Genomic DNA, 7,635 nt, shown 5'->3' with positions numbered 1-7,635 from the left:
TCAAGATTTATAAAAATAGGATCTTTAACTCGCACAGGATCAAGACCATCATGCATCTTATGTTTAGGAGATTTCGGCTCAATCGTCGGCTGAGGAGAAAATGGAATAATGCTTGTTGAAGGTGTTTTTGGGGATTGCAAAGTTTGAGAGGCAGCTGCCTGAGCTCTAAGACGACGCTTTCATCGGCGTTCACGTGCAGAACGATTTCGTCTAGTCTTAGTAGGAAGATTAGGAGATTGAGGAGGAGGAATGTTCTCATCCTTAGCACTTGGGTGTTTAGGTTGTGGTCTCTTAGGCTAGCTAATAGGAGAAGAGGAAGGTCTCTTCTCTCTATAAAAGGACGAAGGAGGAACTGCTCCATATAAGGGAGAAATATTTGGTTTAGGAAGGAGACCAAGTCCATCATGACGAGGAGGTATAGGTCTACTCTTAGGAAGTTTATTAGATATAGGCATAGTCACATCCATAGGAATGGGTTGGGAATCTTCTTGAGGAAAGACATTAGTTTTATCTTTCAAAGGAAGAACTTCCTTCTCAAGAACGATAGGAATGTCAAGTTTGGGTGTTCTAGGTTCACTTAGAGATAGGATCATATCTTTTTTCCACTTTTGATAAGATTTGAAAAGATGATCACTTCGCGGAGGAAGAGATTGGAATTGTTTAGGCCAAAAATAATCAATAGGAATGCTAGAAGTTGTTTCAGCTGGTTTAAAGAGACTATGATTGACAGTAACAACTTCACCATTATGGGGAAATTTCAAACACTTGTGAATAGGAGAAGCAATAGCTTTCATGGAAGATAGCCAAGGATAGCCAAGCTTCACACGAAATTGTTCGGATGAAGGAATAATAGCAAAGTCCACATCAAGGGATTTATTATGGACCTCAATAGGTAATGTAATAGAACCAATTGCAGGAGAAGAAAATGCATCAAATAATTTCACAACCACATTTGTTTCATCATAGATAACTTGATTCAATTGCAAAGTAAAAAGAAATTCTTCAGTAATGACATTAACCGTACAAGAAGGATCAATAAGCACTCCACGGCAAGGTGTGTTCTTGACTTTTGCAACTATATATAAAGGACCATCAGGTGCCCTGATAGTTTCACTGGAATCAAATGTGATGGAAGGTTCTTTAGGGATTTTCTGCTGTTCCACAAAGTTAATCACATTTGGAGTCATAGACACAAGATCATCAGGTGAGACAGAGGAATCAGTAGTATCAATCGCATTAGAGGTATGAGAAGGCAATGGATTAGTAAAAATCTGAAGATTTTGGTTAGGAAGAGCTACAGATTTGTTGCCTTTATCATTCACACCAGAAACAGAGATAGTATTATTATCAATCAAATCTTGAATTTTCCCCTTTAAAGCAAAACATTTTTCAGTATCATGCCTAGGTTGACGATGAAATTGACAAAAAGATTTGTTATCAAAATAAGGTGAAGTAATCTTTGCAGGATCAATTTGCCTTATAGGAGGAAGAGTAAGCACATTTTGTTCCAATAACTTATTCATAATACTATGCAATGATTCATTCAAAGGAGTAAACTTTCTTTCTTTCTTGAAAAACTTAGAAATAGGAGACACACCTGATGCTGCATTCACATTGTTGTTGATGATGTTTTCATTGAATTTAATGGACTCTCTGTTCGGTTTAAACTTCCCAAATGGTTGTTGACTACTATCACCCTTATCACTCGGAGCCATAGGATGTGATTGTTCCATTTGACTCACAGTCAGTTGATAATTGTGAAGAGTTGCGCACAACTGTTGGAAAGAAGTAAACTCAGAAAATAGGAGTTTTTCTCTAATGTCTTTTTGTAAATTAGAAATAAAGATTCTTTGAATATCATTGTCAGGCACTGGAAAAGAAATTTGAGCATACAAATGCTTATATCTACCAATGAAATCAGTCACTTTTTCTTTAACACCTTGTTTACAATGCATTAAATCAATCAAAGTAACTTTAGGACTTATATTGTTTTGAAATTGTTGAATGAAAGCATTTGCAAGTTGTTCGAAAGAAGTAATAGAATAGGAAGGCAACGAGCAATACCATTGTAGGGCTTTGTCTCTTAATGTTCTAGTAAACAATTTTGCAAGCAACCTTTGGTCATAAGCGAAATCGGTACATATTGTTTGAAATGTCTTAACATGTGTTAGAGGATCACCCTTACCATTATAAAGCTCCAAATGCGGAATTTCAACATGTTTAGGGGGAATAGCTCGAACAATATCAAGAGAAAGTGGGCTCGCAACATCAAATGTGGGCACACTAAACTTAGATTGATTCATAGAGGCAATTTGTTGTTGTAAAGAAGAGACAGTTTGTGCAAGATTGTTAATGGTCGCTTCAGTCGAAGAGTTCATATTAGACGTGTTAGACTGGGATGGAGGTGTTATGTTATTGAAAGAAGGTAGAGAGTAAGGTGGTGGGACACTATGATAGTTAGTCATAGGAGATGATTGGACAGGAGGAATACTACAAGGAGGAATGGAATGGTTAAATGAATTGCCCCCTTGCGTCGTGTTCATTTGTGGTGATATAATAGGAACACTCATTGAAGGAATGAAAGAAGAAGTCGGATTGAATGAAGGAAGAGGGTTGATTGAAGAAGAGGGATTGCCCCCATGACTGGTGATCATAGGAGGAATGTCTTGTATTGAAGTAGTCATTATATTTGATGTAAAAGTAGGTATACTAGCAATAGGAGTCGTCAAAGGAATAGAATGATTGTCTTGAGTAGGCGGTTGTGTATAACCTAAGGTTTCGGCACAACTTTTCATAGGCATCACATTTGAATCCACAATGTGTGCAATACCACGCAAAATATCAATTCCATTCTTATCACTTTGAAGCATACGTTTTAGACCCTCAATTAAAGGAAGAGCTTGACTATCAGGGTATTCTTGAGACATCCATTGTCGAAAATCATCAAATTGGTTATCCAATTTTGAAAGTTGTTCTACAGAAACCTCATGGAGAGCTTCTTCATCATTAAGAGGATTAGAGGAATTACCCATGTCCTCGTTAAAAAGGCCATTCAAATTAGGTTCCATCTCCTCAGTAATTAAACCTTGGAAGGACTTAATTCTAAGGCTTCGTCTAACGGGAATAGTGTAAGTAGGGCTTATTGTTGTAAAACTCATGCACTAAAGAAAGAGAGAAGATTTTGAATTTTAGAGGTAGAAAATTTCAGTAAAACCAGCCAATCTTCTAGATTTAAGTTGTTAAATACAATCAGGACAATCCCCGAAATTTCGGAAAAAATGTCCGGGACCGTGGCGCTCGGAGTGCACATGGTCCTCGCAACTTTTTTCGAAATTTGCAGGGATGAAAGTTATGATGATTTTACAACTAACCTGAAAAAATTGAGTGATTTTACGATCTGTAGATAGGCCAAATTAAAGTTGCAATCTCAAAATTGAACCCTACCAAGATTGTCGAAAAATGCAAAATTTGAATTTTGAAAAAGAGAGGGAAACTGAAATTTTGAATTTTATGATTTTAGAGGGAATACCAAAAGCAATGCAAGTTTTGAAATTTGAAAGTTGACTCAATTTCACGCAAAATTCAGTTTTGAAAGCGGAAATCAAAGTTGTTGTAATTAAGCACTTAATTTCAAAAGTCACAAATTGCAAAAATTTGAATGAATCACTGAAATTTTGAATGAATGCTAACACACTTTTCAGATTTAGGACTGTAAGAAACACAATTTTGACACAAATTTCAATTTCAACAATTTTTGAATGATTAGAAGCCTCAATCCAAGCAATTGCTAGACCAACTTTTGACTGTAATTTTTAAGGTGTTAAAATTGATAAAATCAGCCAAAATTCTGGATTTTAGCAGAAAAATACAGTAAGATCTAGCTCCCGAAATTTCGAAAAAAATGTCGGGGACGATGGCACTCGGGGTGCACACGGTCCTCGCAACTTTTTTCCAAATTTTCAGGGATGAAAGATATTATGATTTTATTGCGGAATCCAAAGTTACAGCTGATTTGGAGATGTTTTGATCAGTGAAATTGTCGGACAAAGGTTGAATCAAGAGGGTTTCAAAAATTAGGGTTTTGACACTTAACCACTTAATTTTCAAAATTAAAGCACAAATATGAATTGATAATTTGTAATAGAAGGGCAGATCTGAAACAAACATCAACAATTAAACATTTCACAAGTTTAATTACTTAAAAAGAAAATTTAGGGTTTTTATGCAATCAACCTCTAAAATTTGCAAAAGATCAAACATGGAAATGTAATCAAGGAATCCAATTTTTAGATCTAACTATGAATAATCAGAAAGGATGTTCACGTTGGGTTCACCAAAATGTAAAGCGGAAAATAATCGAACCCTAGTTGCTCTCCCCTCTTCCAACTCCGAGGAGAGAGAAGGGAGAGTCACTAGGGTTGATGGTTTTCACTTAGGGGAGACTTTATATTCAAAAGAGGGGTTGAAACCCACAAGATCCAATCCCACACAATGCAAGATTGGATGCTAAATGAGTTTCAAGGGTTAAGACAACAAGGCTACCCTCTTTTGTAAAGAATGTTGATAGAAGAATTAAGCTAGGAATGCATAGAAAGTAAGAAAGATTCGCTTATAAACTGAGTTAGGGATATAGGATGAAGCTGCGGACCTGGAATTAGCAGTAAAATGTCGAGACGACGCTGTCCTGCAAATTTGAGCAAAAGTTGACAGGACGATGGCGCCCGGCGTGCACACGGTCCTCCGAAAAATCCGCGAAACGAAGGGGGATCTGTTCGTCTCTGCACAAGGATTCCAGATCTTCAATTTCAGCCGCGTACCTGCAACCTACACATAGAAAAGCGAATACGATTGGGGGGTTAGGGATTAGGGGTTTGCCCTTAGGTCAAACCCCGGTTTTGGAATTAACCAAGAAATGAGAAATGCTGTAAATGTAATGTAAAACAAGTACTAATACCTTGTTGTAAGGATGTTTGTATCCTTATATGCGAAGGTATAGATGTTGTTGTTTGTTGTATGTTGTATGTTGTAGCATGTAATGTGTTGTAAGTGATCTCCTCTTCAATGGTTGAATCCTTGTCTTGAATGCAACACTTAGCCTTGAATGGAGACTTAGAATGATCAATTGCTTGAAGGAATGCTTGAATGCTTGAATGCTTGAATGTTTGAATGTCGTTTTCACCTTTTTCCATCCTCCTCAAAATGAGAGAGGAAAAGTAGTTTATATACTTGCCAATTAGGGTTAAAAGACTGATTTTCCCAACCTTGGGCCGACAAGGAAAGTTTATTTTCCAATTTGCAATCAAAAAGACCCGAAGTCCCATAGGAGACTGGGCCCAAAATAGGGCATGGGACCAGGGCGTTGGGCGCTCTGGTCCCACCTCCCGGGACAGCAGGGTGCAAAGGAGGATCAGGCTAGGGTGCAAGAAAATGCAGTTTTTGGTGTCGTGAGCAAGTTTCGGGGTCTCCATTCAGGTTCAGTGTTGCGTTGCCATCGTGAAGACCCAAATGCGGTCGAAATTGCAAGTGTCACAATTTTAGGACGCTACAGTATGATGGAGACTTAGGATCAACAAGTATGCTTTTTGACTTGAAATTTTAGAACTTTTGCCCCCAGTTATTTTGATATTAGGGGAGATCAACTCTTGCTCTTTTTGCTTCATAGGATTTTTATCCTTGACTTTGATTTTTGCAAAGTCCAATAGCTTTTGATTTTGATTTGGACTAAAGAGCTTCTCTTTATTTTTGACTTTTAGATTTTTCTTTTCAAAGCTTAATTTTTCATCCCCAATTAGTAAGGGCTTTTGTGATTCTTGTTGATCCAAGTCTGGAAGTGGAGTGGAAATGGAATGAGCGGATGATATGGTAAAGCTATGTGAGTTCTTAAGAGGGTTGGAGATATGCTCAATAAATTCTTCGTTGGAACTGCTCTTAGGACTAATTATATCAAGAGGTGCTTGCACCACTAGAGGAGATTTGCATTCGGACTTAGTAGCCACAACACTAGGTGGTTCACACCCAATTCCTTGGCATTGCAATTTTTTTGTAAGTTGTTCTTGTCGACTGAATACCTTAGGAGATAGTGGGAGTTGATCAACATGAAAGATATACTCACCGCATCCCAGGTCTTTAATCTTGAACTTTTCTTTGAGCTCTATTTGTTTTGATGTAAAAGCTTTCAAGGATTCTGGATCCACATATGCCGAAGATGGAACAACTTCTCGATTAACTGGGATTGTTATTTCTGATCTAGGTCGTAGATTGTTGCAATATATGAATGGATTTGGGTCAGCTTTAACAATCACTTCAACTCCATTGTGTGGAAACTTGATACATCGATGATATGTAGATGGGACTGCGCTCATGTCATGAATCCATGGACATCCTAGCAATATGTTGTATGCGAGATCTAGATCAAGGACTTGACAAATCACATCCTTTGTAACTGGCCCAACTCTGATAGGTAAGATGACTGTACCCTTGGAGGAACGCTCTTCATCATCATATGCTTTGATGGAAATTTTGTTTGTAGCATTCACAGCTTTGTCTGAATATTCTAATTGTTTAATAGTGCTCAATGTACAAATGTTTAGACCGGCTCCTCCATCTATCAAGACTCATTTTATTCGATGTTTGTGTATGAAGGCTTCAATGTGTAAAGGTGCATTATATGGCTGACTTATGGAGGCATCATCAGCTTCTGTGAATGTAAGGGAGTGTAGAATGGAAAGGTATCCCACCATGGCTTGAAACTGGTCCACGTTTAGATCAGTAGGGACAAAAGTGTCTCTCAAGATTTTGTCAAGAATAGCTTTATGTGTGGGGGATATGCGTAAAAGCTCAAGGATGGAGATGAGTGCGAGTGTCTTCCCTAACTGTTCTACAAGGTCATGCTTAGGTTTGGTTGATGATGAACCAGTGTTTTTAGCTGGAGCACCTTGCAAAGTGAATTTACCTTGACGAGTTGTAACATTACATTCAGAGGTAGGTTCGAAAGAAGATCCAATGCCTTTTAGGACAATCCTGGGTCTTTGAGTAGAATTCTCTAGCGTTTTGTCCTTGATGGTAATGGTAGAGACATAATTGTCCATCAAAATGTGATTGATAGTTGAATCATAGTTATAGGATGCTCTGGTATAATTGGTTTGGTCATCTGTGGCTTTAGCTTTTCCCTTGTCATGTTTTGGGAATGGGTCCTTAAATATTTCATGTCCTTGGTTGGATGAGTGTCCTTCGATCTCAATGTCACCTCTATCAATGAGATCTTGTATGATGTTCTTCAGTCGATGGCAATTACCTGTTTTATGTCCTTTGCTTTTATGAAATTCACAATATTCATCATCATTCCACCAATTTGGTTGAACCTTTGGCTCATATGGAGGCAAATCTGGAATTGTTATTATTTTGTTTGTCACTAGCTTTTTGAAAACTGATTCTAGTGGTTCGCCCAATTGAGTGTACTTCCTTCATGACTTGGAAGTTGTTTGAGTATTCACTTGATTGTTTGTAGAGCTTGATCCGGAAAAGATGATTTTGGGTCACACTGTATTGGCATCAACAACACCATCATTGACTGTGTTTTTGTTTTTATTCCAAAATCTTGGCTTATCTTTTCCTTTAAAGTCCTCTTTGTTTTCC

Source organism: Cryptomeria japonica, chromosome 6, assembly GCF_030272615.1.
Source record: "Cryptomeria japonica chromosome 6, Sugi_1.0, whole genome shotgun sequence".
Lineage (NCBI taxonomy): Eukaryota > Viridiplantae > Streptophyta > Pinopsida > Cupressales > Cupressaceae > Cryptomeria > Cryptomeria japonica.
The sequence above is the reverse complement of the archived record's forward strand: the minus strand, read 5'-3'. Positions refer to the sequence as shown.